Source organism: Lethenteron reissneri, chromosome 59 (assembly GCF_015708825.2).
Source record: "Lethenteron reissneri isolate LAM-NWPU_2019-01 chromosome 59, ASM1570882v1, whole genome shotgun sequence".
Lineage (NCBI taxonomy): Eukaryota > Metazoa > Chordata > Hyperoartia > Petromyzontiformes > Petromyzontidae > Lethenteron > Lethenteron reissneri.
Genome location: NC_083837.1, coordinates 5,484,514 through 5,502,533, shown reverse-complemented (window position 1 = coordinate 5,502,533; position 18,020 = coordinate 5,484,514). Strand labels below are relative to the sequence as shown.

Sequence of the window (18,020 nt, the reverse complement as noted above, 5' to 3'; positions counted from 1 at the left end):
TTTTACATTAACAGGTTAGATGTCTCACAATAACACAACCACCGTCGCTCGTGTCCTCGATGTGGCGGTGGCTCTGCGATCTTACATTGACATGCTAATCTCTCACAATACAATGGCCATCTCCACGCCTTCGTCATCGTGGAGGTTGCTCTCCGACCTTACATTTACATGCAAATTTCTCACTTTAACATCACTAGCCCCGCCCACTGCGTTTATGACCCTTGGGCTACACCCATTTCAAACCTTTGTAAGGGATCTGCGAGCCACTCTCACGCACACGCACCACGCAAACACATCTCCGCTCTCATGACAACACGCACCAATCACACGCGCGGGAATGCGCTGGACGGGGGGGGGGGTCAGGGGTTAAAGGGCAGTGACGTCACTTGGACCAGGCGTGCTAGACGTGGATGTGTATTGGGAGCGGAGGGGTTAAAAGGGGCTGTGGGACATGTGTTCGGGGTTGGTCTTGGAACGAGTGTTGCTGTGCGTTGGTAAAATTAAGAAGTGCTTAAACCATTCTACGACGCCTCTTCACCTTTAAAACAACCTGCCTCAGCAGCTTTCCCGCTTTTTTCTCCTGATGACGATTGCTTGTGTTGCGATCGAAACGTCGTAGTTTTTTCTTAATTTTGTTATTTTCTTTAAACATATCTACGTAACTTTACCGAAAGACCCAAGAATATAAACCCATGCTATTTTTATTTTACCAGGTAACGCCCATTGAGCTAGTATAGGTTTTTGTCAGAAGCGACCTTGATCACAAATGATAGCTCAACGAAGTGGCTCATCATGTGGAAATTTATAGCAGGCAAATACTCTAAACAAAGTTTTTAAATGTAGTGGGAAAAACCGGAGGACCCGGAGAAAAATCCACCTGACCACGGGCAGAAAGAACATGCGACCTCCAAATATACAGACGTCGGGGTTGGGATCGAACCCACGACCATCCTGTACACCAGGCGAGGCAGTTAACATCTCGCCACCGCGGCACCTCTCCCTGGCTTCCATCTCCCCTACTGTGCATCTTTTGGGCAGCAACCCCTAAACCGCGTTCACTGCAAAAATCATGGTAGCAGCAGATGATGCGGATACTCGACGATGATGATGCACAAATGGAGAATTTTTTAAAATCTCCGACAGTGTGCACCAACTGTGGTCACCACCCAAAACAGAACCATGGAGCTACTCCTGATACTATCACCTGGCTCAACCACCCCAGTGTAAAACAGGGTTGCGATTTCCGCATGGAAAATGCGGAAGGAGGGTTCAAATTTTCCCGCATTTTTGCTAAAGTCAACCGCAAACGGTGGAAAGACTACTCCTATGACCGCGCGCTTTTAACAACACGTTAATGCGTTCTATTGGAAAGGATACATCATGTACATGTGCTCGTAATCACGGCTCCGCATTTGAATAAAGTATGTGGTTCTTGTGCGGAAATGCGGAAATCATATATTCATTCCAATCAGTAACTCAAAGCCCTACGTGATGCTGGGCCTTGCATGTATCCTTTCCAATAGAACGCATTAACGTGTTGTTAGTCGTAACTACTGATACTATCAACTGGCTCAACCACCCCAGTGTTAAAATCACAGCTGTTGCCCTACAACATCAGCCAGAATCAGAATCGTTATTTGTCCTGGACGAATCCAATGAGATATGAAGCTCTTTCTCACAGATGTCCAATTTGTACCTAGAGAGGGGTGGTGCTCAACCAGGTGAGACCAGGATTACCTCACTTGCAAGAATGCCTTGGGTCACTCGTCTGCCAGTTAGAGGGCGATTAATACAAGGCACAATCCCAATTGAGTAATTGGCAGCGTCATTTTCGACTTTGCCAAATTTGGACCGTGACGCCGGCACATCATGGCCTACTCTCGTGAATGACGTCAGGGGATCTTTAACGTCCACGTGTGAGTGAAGCAGGAGGTGCGTAGTGTTGTTACGATTAATGCACACAGCGGTAATAATCAGGACGGTCGCTGGATTCGAACCGGGAACCTCTGCAGCGAGCGGCGATAGCGTTACTGCTGGGCGCGTCACCGCTCGTCATCCACGATTGTACGCTCAGCATGAAGGTTTTCTCAGCCGGTGGCTTGGGCCATGCAATTCTCTCACAAAACCTGTCGTTGAAACCCCTCCACCACACGATGTTGCTTCACGGCCTCTGCTGCCCACAACGTGGCCCTGCAGCAAGCCGATAGCGCCTCTTCTAATGCATGGCATTGGTGGTCACCCATCCAAGAACTGTCCAGACTCAACCCAGACTTAGCTTGGGGGACATCATTTCGCTGGGACCATTGGACATGGAATGCAATCACTAAGCTAGGCAGATGGAATGCGGCATCTGCAGCTGACTTATAAATACGTGCTGTGCTTCAGAGCCAAACTGTTGAGTGGACGACATTGGACGCTCGACACTATAATCAACCACACCTCCTCGATTCATACGCCAGCCAGCCACAATCCCAGGCCCCATCCATTAATGCCCCCCCCCCTCCCACAGTGTCCCGACAAGTGATGTGTCTCACTGACCTATATGTGCTGCAGAGGCAAACCATTACATATGTTATATAACCGTCGGTCGATTGCGAGCACGGATTGAAACAGTATTGCACACTCCATGTTGCCAATGTCGATTTGGGTTGAGAGGGGCTTGCAATGCTGTGGACTGCTCTATGAACCTGGTCAGTCCTATTATTAACCGCAAAAGTACCGCGCAAGCTACCACAAAGTATGACAAAAGGCCCCCCATTGCTCACCCTTTCCTAGCCCCCCCCCAACCTTGTCACCAGTGGGCCTGGCTCACAGCATAATCTGATTGGCTGCAGAACACGTGCCAGCCAGCAGGAGGAGGGGGCGAGGGGAAATGTAACTAGACACCTGAGGGTCCACCATCGTGCGTTTGACCTCGACCGTATGCGAGAGTTGCTATGGGCGCAGTGGCGTAGCTATCAGTGGTGCAGGCGGTGCAACTGCACCAGGACCCACGGACTGCAGGGGTCCAGGCGTCAGACTATAAAAAGATGGGGGGGATTAGACAGGGTTTAGGGTGGGGCTCCCTGTCCAGTTCATTTAATTGCATAGGGGGCCCCATTGCATTCCTGTCGCTGTCCCCAATACCAACCAGGTTGTGCCGCAGAGCACCGACGAGGGCCGTCAAGGCACGCAGAGGTCACGCGACCGGCACCATGGTCGACAAACTCACGGCGCATGTCAGCACTTGTTTGACACGCTGGCAGAAAAATGCTTTTAAGGTTCAATGCAGCAAGCTCCATGGAAGACTGGGGCCGCCTCTGTTTACTCGGGGGCGAATGTTGATGATGGATACCTTAAACCGTGGGGAAGGTCGACGTGGTAAAACACCCAGGGATCACTGTGGGTCATCATGTACAACTGAGGCTTGGGAGTGCAGGTTTTTGAGCCAGGACCAAGTGGGATTTAGCGATTGTGATGCTGCTGCGTGGCTCGCCGATGTGCTCTTTCGGGTTGTGCTGCAGCGTGCTGTTTGGCATCCGACGTTTCGCTCCACGTTCTGGTATCCTCTTTAGAAAATCCATTCGGTTCCTGAAGATGTGAAACAATGTTAATGTTATGCTAAATCAAGTAAGACACAATAAATTAAAACATTGGAAAATTCAATACACGAGGCACAGGAGTACAATTGGGGCAACCCAAACTATGAACAGTATCGTAAACTCACTTTAGTCTGTGCTCCTCCACTGGAAGGGGAACAGCAAAACTACATGAATAATCTCTGCTGAAGCCCTCTCATCATGGCCAGCAGACTTCGACACTGGCATTGAGCTCCTAAACACATTGCTGCTGCCATCATGTGCGCAAGAATAGGCTTAAAACATTCTTCTTTATGCACATTGCTACGTTCCTTTTCATGATTTCCATAAGCACTACATCGTCTTGCTCTCATTCAGCTCTTTATTTTATCGTGTTGAGCCTGCTCCACCATGAATACATACTCTAGTTTGACATACTCTGTTGTGTTTTCCACTGTGTCCCTATAAAGTATGGCTTATACAGATTGTTGAGGCAAACACTATTGGTGAGCACCTGTTCAGGCCACTATGGCACACAAAGTCGTGGTGGCCAGTCATGCATCCGTGCCGTCTTTGTATCTCCAGTGCTAATGCTTACATACCACAACATGAACTCATTTAATGCCGAGTTAATGCAGAAAATAATACTTACCACTGACGTTCGCCACGTCCTGTAATAAAAGCCAGGTCACCGGGTTCGTAGCGTGGAGCGCTAATCTAGTGAACCACTGCCCATGTAGGCAGACACATGGACACACATGGATACATGCACGGACTCTGGAAACCAACAGATCGTTGCCAATGCACTGAGATGTGTGACCCCTGCATTGAGTCACAGCGTTAATAGGACTGGCACACACAGACGCTCAGCGACGAACTGAAATCCAACCCCTCCCCAGCAGTAACAGTATAAAAAAAAACTGGCGGCCGACCGAATCCGAGTACATTTTCTGATGAGCTGCGCAGAATGACACATTCCCGTTAATTTTGGAGCACACTGCCACCCCTGTATGGTGCTGGGGCAAATGAGATGGCCAGTTATATAGAGAAATAAGTAATATTTATAAACACGCTTTTATGAAGAACTCCATGACTCCAGGAAGTGGCCCCGAAGCTTGCCATAACGTAAGGGACCGTGGCTAATTACAGCCAACGTCAGTTGAGCGTGGACAATTAGACCCAAGCCGAAACATAACATATAACAAAAATGTTTCAGAATATTGATTTTTTAATTTTTTATGATATAATATAGTACTGTCATCAGTATGACATAAGTATACCACGTTTGCAGTCGATACCACATTGGGAAGTGGGTTAAATTTTGTTACAAGATTTGAGGATACAACAACGACAACAACAACAAACAGAGCGAGTTAAAATAAAGCGTGTAATCATATTTTTTTTTAAACACGTTTGGTGGCCAATAATAGTGGCGGTCTTTGTCACGGCCAATATTTCAACCTTGTTTTCCAACACGGAGATAAGTCTACACTTTAGAAGTGATGTTAACGCAGAGACTGTTCTCCATAATATAGGTTTTTGGGTTAGATCGCGTAAATATTTATTTATTTATTCTTTATTCTTATATATAAAAGTCTTCGTGCGTTCGCGCTTGCGTGGGATTTGACTCTCGGACGGTGGGGTTTAAGACCGAAACAATTTGCCAGCCGGCACGCCCTAAGCCCCGTGGTGGGAATAGGCTATTCCGTTTTCACGTCCGTAAATTGTAAAGTCGTCAATTAAGGAATTGGTGCCATTCTTATTTTAATTATTTACTTATTGCGCGACATCGACTGTACCAACTCACGACAATTGCGGGGGGGGGGGGGGGGCGGACCCTACCAAGTGATGCGCGTTGCCTCCAACTCACAGGGACATTTTATTTTACGCGTTTAACATGGAATAGATCAGTGGCGGCTCCTGCAAAATCTCTCAGGGGGGTAAAATGTATGGATGATTGATAAGGATAAGGTCCACCCATGCAATGGATAAATTAACAGCTTAAGCATGTAAAGGCAACTTCACTTCTTTAATATTAATGAAAAATAAAGTGACTCTTACAATACATCTTGTTTGTTTCTCTACTCACTATTAATACAATCCACTCAAGTTTCTTTTATTAAAGATTCCACTAGGTGGCGACAAATTATATTGTTGGATGAAACGTGCTTACGTATGATGACGTAAGCACGTTAGGGCGAGCCCTCCCGGAAGCCATAGAGAATGCATTGCAGCGCCCCCCGTTAGAAAAAGTCTATGGGGCCACTCGGGGCGATTCTCACCCGGAGTGAAATGACGCTGATTGGTGACATGACGCTGATTGGACTATATCCAGAGGCACAGTGACGGCTAGCGTGACTCTGTGGTTGAATGACATTGGTGGTGCGTCGCCCAATCGCCCTAATGAAGAAACCGCCCCTGGAATAGATATACACATCACGCTGCCGACTTCTCTTCACTGTGTGATGTCCTCTTCCCCCCCACCACCCCAATGCGTGCAGTTACTGGTATAAAGTCCTTAGATATTAATTTAATCTTATGAAAGCGCTTACATAGTACTGTATTATTCTGCCTCGGACGGGGGGATGGTGGGGGGCGGGAGTAGCGGCCCAGCCCGCAGCCTGGCAACGTCTCACCTCCTCCGGCTTGCCAATCTAGGCGAGGCCGCGGGCTCTGCACGGGACGACGCGTCACCACGCCATTGTAAAGTACAATTTTACTGCATCTTTCGCTAAGATTTGAAGGTTTATTGTTTACTATTACTAAACAAATAAGTTTACAAATATTACAATGATAATGTTTGTGTGCATGTGAGTCGATGGGTTTCTATGTGTGTGGCTCCATGTCTGTAAGTCCATGTTTGTGTCTGTCTTTTTAAAACGGACAACGCCCCATGTGTGCGTACGTACAAGTGTTTGTGTGTGTGTGTCAGTCCATTTGTGCGCGTATCAGTCGCTGTGTGTGTTAGTCCACATGTGTGTGTAAGTCCATACCTGTGTGTTTCACTCGATGTGTGTGTGTCTAAGTGAATGCGTGTGTATGAGTCGATGTGCGTACATGGCTCCATCTGAGTGTGTAAGTCAATGTGCGTTTGTGTGTCTACGTGTGTCAGTCGATGTGTGTGGTAATCCATGTGTGTGTATCTAAAGTAGATGTCTGTGTGTCACTGTCCATATATTAATGTGTGTGTAGGGCAATGTGTGTGTCAGTCTATGTATGTGTGTGTCTTAGTCGATATGTGTGTGTGTAAGTACATGTGTGTTTACGTCAATGTGTGTGTCAGTCCTCGTATGTCTGTGTGTGAGTCCATGTGTGTGTGTGAGTCGCTGTATGTGTGTACGTCGATATATATGTGTGTGTAACTCCATGTGTGTGTATCTAAAGTGCATGTCTATGCGTGTGTGAGTCCATATGTGTGTGTGTGAGTCCATGTGTTTGTGTGTGTGAGTCGATGCGTCTGTGTGTGTCAGTCCATGGGCGTCTGTGTTAGTCACTTTGTGTGCATGGCTCCATGTCAGTCAGTGTAAGTCCATTTCTTTTCGTGTCTGTAGGTCCATGTGTGCATGTGAGTGAATGTGCTTAATTCACCTGCTCAAGGGCTATGATACCATCAGTAGGCGTGGCCTCTGGGTTGTTCTTCGTGCTTTCCGAGTCCCTGACCAGCTGCTCATGATCATCAAAGATCTTCATGATGGTGAACGGACCTGGGTAAAACTACCTGCCCAGGAGTCAGAGCCATTTCCTCATTATTTAACATTTCTTTTGACCACGTAGTTCGTGAAGCCTTCAATGGCTGTACCTGAGGAATTACCATTTGGTACAGAAACAATGGGAGGCTGATCGATGCCCGGGTGTGGTCAAGGGATGGCTACCTATTGCTCAACCATGTTAGGTATGCCGATTCTCTGGTCATTGCTGCTCACTCAGAAGAGGAGTTGGAGGCACTGCTGCTGAACTTGGAGCTTGCCACTAAGAGGTGGGACCTTACCATCAGCCCCACCAAAACTAAGCACCTGCCTGGGTATTTTGTACCATCGGACAATTGACCCCCACAACTCACAATTGCTGATGCGGCAGTTATGGAGAGATTGGAGAGATTCCCATACCTGGCCAGTGTGCTCATAACCGACTCCGTTTTAACAGCAGAAGTTTCACTCCAAATCAGTCGAGCGCCATATCTTTTCATCGGCTGCGTTACGCTGTGTGGAAGCTACCTGGTCTGTCGTTCCGCATGAAGCTCCAGGTCTTCTCGGCCACGGCCATTCCCTCCCTTCTCTACGGTTGCAAAACATGCACCCCCCTAATGCAACATCTTCATCGGTTAGAAACATTTAGGCTGGCCTGCCTACGATCCATCCTGGGTTTAACCAGGCTGCATTGTGTCAGGAGCTCACAAATCCTTGAAAGATGTGCACAAAGTCCCATCGGTGACCTCCGGCAGGCAAGGCTGCGTTGCCTGAGTCATGTAGCCCGCATGGCCTGCCACCGCATGCCTAAATAGCTTTTGTAACGCCGGATCGAGGGGGCTAAACGGGCGTGGCACAGGCTGGAGAAGACATGGAGTGATGTGCTAAAGGAGGACTTGGAGCTGAGTCCACTTGCAGATGACTGGTACCAGCCGTGTCAAGATCGGCCACTGTGGAGGAGGCTCCTGAAGGACGCTACTGGCCAGTTGGAGGCAGTCACCCTCCAACAACAATGCGATGCTCACAACAACGAGCGGAGCGCCGGGTGGCTAAAGCACAGAAAGTTGCCACAGTAGGGGCCACAGGTGGTGCATCAGCCAGTCGTCTCAGTCGACCTGTGCCATTTGGGTTTGCCTGGCACAAGCGTTGTTGTGAAGTCACCGCCACTTAGTGGCGAATGGCGGTTGTTCAGTCTATGTATGTATATGTGAGTCCATTTGTGCGTGTAACTCTATGTGTGTGTATCAATGTGTAACGGGTTCCGGAGACACTTGTAGATGTAACTTCTTTATTACAATACAACACTCCAACAGTCCTGATACTCTGTTACAGCCTAGGTACACAGCCTAGCTACACAGCCTAGATACTCTACTCTGGCTACGCTCTGGACTCGCCCTCACAAGGTCGTAGCGTCGGGAGTTCCAGAGTCCCACCACTGGCTCTCACAGCATCCCAGGGTCTTCAGATGGCTGGTCGTGGGTCTTGGGTCTTGAGTTACAACTGGGCCCCGATCGTCCAGGGAGCTCTCCTTTTATGCCTGGTCCGACGAGGGGTGGGGCCGTGTGCGCCACCAGACATCCCACAGAGCACACACAGCCCCCCCCCCCCCCGTTGGCGGCGCCAAAAAGGCTTAAGCGCCTGGGAACCCAACGCCTGGCGCCCAAAGGCTTAAAAGCGTCTGGACCCCCTGGGAACCCAGTGCCTGGCGCCCAGAGGCTTACGCGTCTGGACCCACCTGGGAACCCAGAGCCTACAGCAGCCCCTCCCTTCTTATGTCACTACATTACCCCCCTCTACGTAGCCTCCAGCCGACCCGGCTGTCAAAAAAAATACAATTGTACAAGAAATTATTTGTTAACCATCAGAATGAGTGTGTGACAATCAAGAAAAAAAATGAGAAGAAAGCGCCTCTCCCCCTCCTGTGGTCACCGATGCAGAACAACACTGTATAAACACATATATGCAGGATGAACGCACAACCCAATCGCCCACTATACATGATGGCAAGGTGAGTGGTGTCGCGTTGGGACGAGAGTTCGTGGGCGGGGGTCATGAAAATCGTTTGAGTTTTGAGCGAGTCCGAGTGGCAGGTCCATCGGTCGCGACGGAGGCGGGAGGGGACCGACGACCCGCTGTTGCGCTTGTGTCCTGGGTCGCTGATCCCGCGGGCAAGCTTGTTCCCGCTTGGTCGGCCGTGGCGGATTTCATTCCCAAGGCACCTGAGGGCGGGACAGCGGGACCTGCCCGAGAGTTAGAAGCAGCATCATCGCGGCGCGGCTCGTCAGACATGTCGCGCTCTCGGCCCCGGAGAAGTGAAGGAGGTGTGTAGGGTTGAATGTAAGGTTTTAGACGTGACGGGTGCACGAACCAACATCGCTTGCCATGCTGGATCCTAACACTGCGGGCGGAGAACGCGAATAATAACAACCGGGCCTCTCCAAGGCTTAAGCAGTTTTGAGGAAGTAGCCAATGGTACCTGCGGGCAGTGGAGCCAGGCGCGGTCCCCTTCCACCCAAACGTGGCGGGATGTGCGGAGATTCCGCAACCGCTCGTTGGCAAGCTGACGGGCTTCTGAGTTATTTTGAGCAGCCTCCCGGGCATCCATGAGACGACGCACATTAGCACGGATGTGGTCGGCAATCTTAGCCTTAGGTGCGGGCTGTTTAATGTGCAATTGTACGTCGATTGGGGGGCAAACCTCCCTACCATACATAAGATAGAATGGCGAGTACCCCGTGGCAGCATAGGGCGCCATTCTATAGGCGGCCAAGATACCAGGTATGTGGAGATCCCAATCAGTCTGTGACTCAGACACCTGGTGGCTTAGCATGGAGGTAAGTGTCCTATGTAATCGCTCGACCATACCGTCAGTCTGGGGGTGATATGGCGAGGTGCGAATTTTGTGTGTCCCTAGCAGGTTGCACACATCCCGCAACAGCGTGGAAGAGAAATTTTTCCCTTGGTCGGTCAGCAGGCGTTCGGGAGCACCCTTGTCCAGGACGTAGCCCTGGAAAAAGGCCTCCGTAATGGCTGCTGCAGACTGGTTGGGGAGTGGCCAGGCCATGGCCCATCGGGTAAAATATTCGACCCCAACCAAAAGGTACTTACTACCCCGAGGAGTAGCGGGAAACGGACCCAAAATATCCAATGCGACGATCTCATTGACCCGGGAAACTTTAATGGATTGGAGCGGCGGGCAGGACGGCCTAGCAGGTGGTTTCCGCCGTGCACATTCTGTGCAACCTTGCACAAGGTCAGCCACATCGTTTGCCATGCCCGGCCAGAAAAATTCCAATTGGATTTTAGCTAGTGTTTTCTGAACACCCAAGTGCAAGAGGCGACTGTGGGTTTCCCACACAAGTCGCCCCCGCAGGGAGGTGGGCACCACCAATGTGTGGGATTGGGACCCCCCATCCCAATGCATGAGGACGCCTTCCTGGATGACATATGATACGGGGCCCCCCTGCCCCCTGTGACCCTCGGCATCCCTAGCGCGGCGTCTCAATTTGAGGAGGGAGACGTCTTCCGTCTGAAGACGTCCCCAGTCGTCCAACCCGAGGCCCAGCAATGCGTCCTGCGGAACTTGCGTGGAAGGAGCCCCGTGGTCCCCGACCCCATCCCCGGCTGCGGCCGCAAGGGATGGGGGCGGTACCCCGTCAGGCTGCCTACAACGCCCCGCACCCAAAAAACAAGCACAGCGCCCATTGTTCGGCAGTCGCGACAACCCGTCGGCGTTCGCGTGTTGAATCCCCTTGCGGTAAATGACAGTGAACGCAAAGTCCTGGAGGATCTCGAGCCAACGCGAGAGCTGTCCAGATGGTTGGTCCACTCACAAGGCGTATTGTAGCGCCGCATGGTCGGAGCGTACTGTGAAATGCCTGCCATACACGTATGGCCTGTACTGCTTTATGAAAAAAATGATAGCAAGCAATTCGCGGCGCGTCACGCAGTAACGTTGCTCCGCGGGCGACAGCACCCTGCTGCCATAGGCGACGACGCGCTCCACTCCATTGACAATTTGAGACAGCACCCCTCCAATTCCGGTGTTGCTGGCGTCTGTATCCAGAATGAACGGAGTGGTAAAATCTGGATAAGACAGGGTAGGAGCATCGACCAGTGCTTTTCGGACGGCATTGAAAGATGCCTGTTCTAACTCTCCCCAGCGGAATTTGACCCCTTTGGCCGTTAATGCGTGGAGGGGCTTCGCGATGGATGCGAATCCCGCAACAAATCGTCGATAATATGAGGCGAAGCCGATAAAACTCCGCACCTCCCCAACAGAGGTAGGAGTTGGCCATGAGCGCACGCAATTTGTCTTTTCGGGGTCCGTGGCAATTCCCGAGCGGCTGACAATATGGCCCAAATAACGAACCGAATCCCTCATGAGGTGGCACTTTTGCAGTTTGAATTTGAGGTTAGCCGTTCGCATTTTAAGGAAAACTGCCTTCAATCGCGTGAGGTGTTCATCAAAAGTTTTGCTGAACACGATTACATCGTCGAGGTAGATTAGGCAAGAATCCCACTGGAGCCCAGCGAGGACCAGCTCCATCAGGCGCTGGAACGTCGCCGGGGCCGAGTGAAGACCCATGGGAAGTCTGTTGAATTGGAACAGTCCCTGCGGCGTGCGAAAGGCCGTCTTTGGTTTGGATGCGTCATCAAGGGGTAGCTGCCAAAACCCCGAGAGGAGATCCAAGGTGGAGAAGTAATGCGCACCTGCTAAGGCATCGAGCGACTCGTCCATCCTGGGAAGCGGGTAGGCGTCGGCCACAGAAATCTTATTAAGTTTCCTGAAGTCAACACAAAAGCGGAGGCTTCCGTCGTGCTTCTTAACAAGAACGATCGGCGCCCCCCATGGGCTATTTGATGGCGCAATGACATCGGCCGCCAACATATCGTTGACGGCCACCCGTACATGTTCCTTTTCGGCCGGGCTCAACCGGAATGGGTTTTGACGAATTGGAGCGGCATCACCCGTGTCGATGTGGTGGCTTAGCAATTTAGTGCAGCCAATGTCGAATTTGCTTTGACTGAAAACGTCGGCGAAATCGCTCAGCAGCGTGCGTAATTTAGCATGCTGTAATGGTGACAAATCAGCAGAAGTGGAGCAAAGCGCGTCGAGCCATCCTGTGTCAGGACCTGGCTTGGCAACGGAAGAGAACTCGCCCCCTACGTGACCCACGATCACATCTTCTGGCGGGGCTGGCGTCGCGTGAGCAAGCACCATTCCCTGACAGATAATGGCCGTTTCCAATCCCGCGTTAAGGACCTGGATAAAGGGGTCGTGGTCGCTTCGCACGAGCGTTTGTGCACACACGAGGTCCGGCACCCGCTCAGCTGAACGCGAAGGCCCGATCACAGCACCCCCCATGAACGCGTCGTAATCAAGGGGTTTACGAAACCGGAGGGGAACTAACATCTGAGAGCCAGGAGGAATGTGAATTGTGCACGCCGCCAACGCCTGCACCGTCGTAGATGCGGAGTGCAACCGAGTGGGTGTGGGTAGGAAGGCCATGCGTCGGCCGGAGGGGAGCTCAATACACCCTTTGTTAATGAGAATTTTAATGGGCATCTTCCCCAAGAAATCTGTTCCGAGGAGGCACGGAACGGCGAGGGTTGATGAGACCAAAATGGGCCCAACTAATTGGACGTCAGCAATGCGGATCTGAGCATTGATCCGTCCGGTGATGCCCAACGAACCCCCATTTGCGGCATAGCATGGCACATCAACTGGCTGCAAGGGACGGCATGTATCGGGCAAAATGTTATAAATTATGTCTGAAATGATGGTCGCCGACGCACCCGTATCGATCAACATACGAACATCAACGCCCTCGATGGAACCCACTACGGCAGAGGACCCTGCCGCAGCGGCAACGACCCTATGGGCCAACTCGGACCATTGACCCGGTCCGAGCGCCTGGTTGTTCAATGATGGGCCCGAATCCCCCTCCTCCGAAGCATGACCCCACTTCTGACACCAAATGTAACGGGTTCCGGAGACACTTGTAGATGTAACTTCTTTATTACAATACAACACTCCAACAGTCCTGATACTCTGTTACAGCCTAGGTACACAGCCTAGCTACACAGCCTAGATACTCTACTCTGGCTACGCTCTGGACTCGCCCTCACAAGGTCGTAGCGTCGGGAGTTCCAGAGTCCCACCACTGGCTCTCACAGCATCCCAGGGTCTTCAGATGGCTGGTCGTGGGTCTTGGGTCTTGAGTTACAACTGGGCCCCGATCGTCCAGGGAGCTCTCCTTTTATGCCTGGTCCGACGAGGGGTGGGGCCGTGTGCGCCACCAGACATCCCACAGAGCACACACAGCCCCCCCCCCCCCCCCCCCCGTTGGCGGCGCCAAAAAGGCTTAAGCGCCTGGGAACCCAACGCCTGGCGCCCAAAGGCTTAAAAGCGTCTGGACCCCCTGGGAACCCAGTGCCTGGCGCCCAGAGGCTTACGTGTCTGGACCCACCTGGGAACCCAGAGCCTACAGCAGCCCCTCCCTTCTTATGTCACTACAAATGCATTTGCGTGTGTAACTACATGTGTCTGCCTTTTTCGCTCGAGCAAAGCCGGGTACTAACCGCTAGTGGATAATATAGGTCGCGTAAGCCTCCGTGTTAAACAGAATCCGTTCTCCATTTTTTGCCCAAAGGCCTCTGCAATGTTGCATTGACAGCCGAGAGAACGAAACTAATCAACGCGTTGGAGAAAATACTAAATACATTCGCACTGACCTGCATGGTGAAGTATGGTCATACGCACCCCCCCCCCCCCATGCCTGACATGGCGTGAGTTCTACTCGCGGTAGCGGATTGGCAAATCGCTGTAAATGGTCCCAAAGAAGCATACGATAACATTGTGAAAAACGTATTAGTTAAAATGCAGAGTTAATGGGAAACAGAAACCCTATCACGATAAGGGGCCGTCCATAAATGACGTCACTCGATTTTGGACGATTTTTGACCCCTCCCCCCTCGTCACACGGCGTCACAAAAAGTCAGACCCCCCCTCAAATATGACGTCACAAAGCTCTGCCCCCCCCCCCCACCAAATAAAACATGCTTCAAATCGCTTTAAACTATTGTCATTGTAGTGCGTATTTAATGTGCCGCTGCACTCTGATGTTGTAGGAGAAAACATTTATTAAAAAGTCTATTTAATTAAGTAGAACGTATACACATATATAATAGCCCAAATATGTCCTGTCATTAACGCGGCACAGATTGAAGTGCGTCACTTGACCGCGAGAGGAGACGGGTGAGTCAGAGTGAGGAAGCTGATGGTCGATCCACTCACACACGGCTCACTCACACACACAGCTCACTCACACTCACACACAATCGCATACAGCTCAGAGGAGACGGGTGAGTGACAGTGAGGAGACGGGTGAGTGACAGTGAGGAGACGGGTGAGTGACAGTGAGGAGACGGGTGAGTGACAGTGAGGAGACGGGTGAGTGAGACTGAGGAGACGGGTGAGTGACAGTGAGGAGACGGGTGAGTGAGACTGAGGAGACGGGTGAGTGACAGTGAGGAGACGGGTGAGTGACAGTGAGGCAGAGCCGTGCTCCGTCCACTGCGGCCCTGAGGGACCCCCGTGCTCTCCACTGCTGGCTTGAGAGAGAGAGCCGCGTTGTCTCCACTGCTGCCCTGAGGGAGCCAGACGCGTACTCTCCACTGCTGCCCTGAGGCAAAGCCGTGCTCGCTCCACTGCTGCCCTGAGGGAGAGCCGCGCTCTCTCCACTGCTGCCCTGAGGGAGAGCCGCGCTCTCTCCACTGCTGCCCTGAGGGAGAGCCGTGCTCCAACCACTGCTGCCCTGAGGGACCCCCGTGCTCTCCACTGCTGCCCTGAGGGACCCCCGTGCTCTCTCCACTGCTGGCTTGAGGGAGAGTCGTGCTCTGTCCACTGCTGCCCTGAGGGAGAGCCGTGCTCTGTCCATTACATTAGTACTCGAGTTTTTTTGGTGCTTAAATCCACTGCTGGATGAAGGCCCACCGCACGCTGTGCGAGTGGATCATAAGCATTTACTTGACCAGTCTGTTGGGGGGTGCCGCAGGCTGTGGTTGTTGGGGGGTATCGCAGGCTGTGGTTGTTCAGGGCCGCCGCAGGCTGTGGTTTTTTGGGGCCGCCGCAGGCTGTGCTTGTTCGGGGACCCTGCAAGCTGTGCTTGTGCGGGGGCACCTAGGGCGCCCCCGCACAACCACATACTATGTTGTTGGGGGGCGCCATAGGTGCATTTTGATGTGACGTCACATTTCTCAAACCCCTCCCCACCTCGTCACACATCGTCACAAATGTCAGAACCCCCCCCCCCTAGGTGCGTGACCTCATTTAACGACGGCCCCTAATCCAGCTCACATGGTGGAAATTAATATCGTGACGTCAAATCGCTTCGAACCTGCTCATTGTTAGAGCAGATCAATGGGCCGAGGAACCCTCTCTTGTGTTGAGGGACTGTTGTTGTTGTTTTGATGTCTTGCCCATGCTTGCATTTGGTGTTGACACATTAGCAGGAATAGACATACTTGAGCAATTTGTACCTCAAAACTTTGATTTGTTTATTTACAGCCACCTGCTTACCTTTTCTCTATTTTGTACTCATATCGTTATTTGTATCGTTTGTTGGTGTAACGCGCTAACCCGCCCCTACTGGACATATGTGCAAAAGAGCTTCAAAACTCATCGTATTCCTCCAGTTTAAATAAATATTCTGACTCTCTCGGGGCACCAACGTTTCAGGTTCAAGACCCGGGTATTCTTTTTCGCGTGGCTGATATAATTTACATTGAGTCGGTTGAGCAAGATGATTGTGTCAGGAGTAGCGGAGTACTGAATCATTGCGACGATGCCTTCACCGTGTTTGTGAGTCCGGCATCGAGTCGCTTATGGTTGTTACTGTTTGACTTGCATCCCATTGGGATTTATGCACACAGCATTGATATACGGTGCTTTTTCTGGAAGACTTTGCTGTTTTTTCCTGGATTTTTCTGTTGCGCATAGTCACTATAATATGTTTCTTTTTCATGTTTTTGTTTGTTGCGGTTGCACCCGATTCAAGAGCCGAATGGCTCACAGGGCTATACCTAATAAATGAGCTAAACTGAACGTTCCACGGTTCAATGCTGGACGGCAACCACAGTCGCACGCTTATTGTTTTAAATATTCAATTTGAGCATAAAGTATCTGCATCATCTGCTGCTGCTGCCATGGGTTGTGCTTCTGGATGTGGGTTTAGTCAGGGGTAGTGGTCCATGAGCTTCAGGGTGGAGATCGAAGCCAAGGCTCTTCTGCGTAGTCGGGTCGATCATGAGGAAGATTTTGTGGCTTGTGAGCTCCATTGAGTGCGCGGGTCCTCCCTCGCACCGATAGGGAGTGGATGTTTTCAGATCGTTTGTAATGGTCACGTTAGTGCTGGGGGGAGGGGGTGCAGTTGATAAGGTTAAGTGGTTATTTGTGGCAGAGACCTCAATCTCAGTAACATTAAAAACAACATATTTTTTCATTTCCTTTAACGTTATTGATTTTATTCAAGTAAAGGTGTGCAAATGAGCTTCATTGTAGCACCGTCGAATCATTTCCCAGGGTAATTGTCTTACGACTTCGCATATTGATTTTTCCACCTGAGCTTTCGACCCTGGGCTTGTTGTTGTTTTAAATGTGGATCTAAATCTCACGACTCGCTGATGGGCGCCTCTTCCACGCTGTGGCCTCTCACTCTTCCCATTGCAGGACCACACACCGACCTCTCATTGAATGTCAGCGTAGAATATCGGCATTATTTACATAACTGTCAACCCATACGGTTTACGTCGTAGTCTTGGACAGGGAAATTGAGTTTTCAGGTCCATGCGGTGTACAGCCATTTCAATATGGGCAAATATATTTGTGAGCGTTTCTCCCTTGTTTTGGGACTTTGTAGGATGAACGGTCAGATGTATAAGTGCACGGGGTAACCAATACGGTCTGAATTGGTCTGTGATAAGGTACAGCACTGATAAGGGGTTGACAGGTATGCAACCGCCATGAGACTTAAGAGCTGAAGCCAAACGGTGGTGATGATCTCATTTTGTTTAGCAGTAACACAAACATTTAAAGTTAGTATTCATTGTTGGAGTTATGCGAAACGATCCCATTGAAAGTAATGTGCCAATTATTGTCATGTAATTGCTGTAGGTATCCAAACCAGAACGTGTAATCTGTGAACATGACTGAAAGCTCCATAGTACAGTATTTTGGGGTTAAATCTAGTAAATATATGTGTTGTTAAACCCGCCACCACCCGACAGCCAATTTGTAAGGTTTGTCACATAAACAGAACATGCCAATTCGTTACGAGTATAGCACACCGGTGTATTGGAGACCAAAGCCACAACATTTACAATCTGAGTACGACGTTGCATGCCTGAATGCTGAGTAAAATCGTTTTTGTATTCTATTAGCCGTTAATAATTAACAACTAAAAATAATAAACACATTTAATGGTTGTAAGTGAAGTAATTATTTAAATATTTACAGTCAGCTGATTCTGCCATTGTCCATTTACCTCTGATTAATTAACCCTATCACGCTTCGTGTTTTCACATTTTACGAATGGAAATGCTTAGAATGTATATACAGGGTGTTTACATTTTTTTTACCCAATTTCAAAGCAGTATATTTCACGATGGTAACATGTTACAATTACACTAAAAGTTACAAACATTTTAACGAGTTATCAAGTTTTACTAACCATTTTATAAATGCTCTATGTGCCCTGCACCTGCTGTACGAACA

The 18,020-nt window shown here is 50.3% G+C and overlaps 1 long non-coding RNA gene across 1 annotated transcript in view; it reads right to left on the bottom strand.

Annotated features, from left to right (window-relative positions):
- Positions 1-3,319: 3,319 nt before the first annotated feature.
- The window catches only part of LOC133357698 (uncharacterized), a 55,826-nt gene continuing 41,125 nt past the window's right edge, over positions 3,320-18,020 (bottom strand). The window contains exon 4 of the long non-coding RNA XR_009756991.1: positions 3,320-3,570. This is a non-coding gene — a long non-coding RNA (uncharacterized LOC133357698). The remainder of the gene's footprint in view (positions 3,571-18,020) is intronic.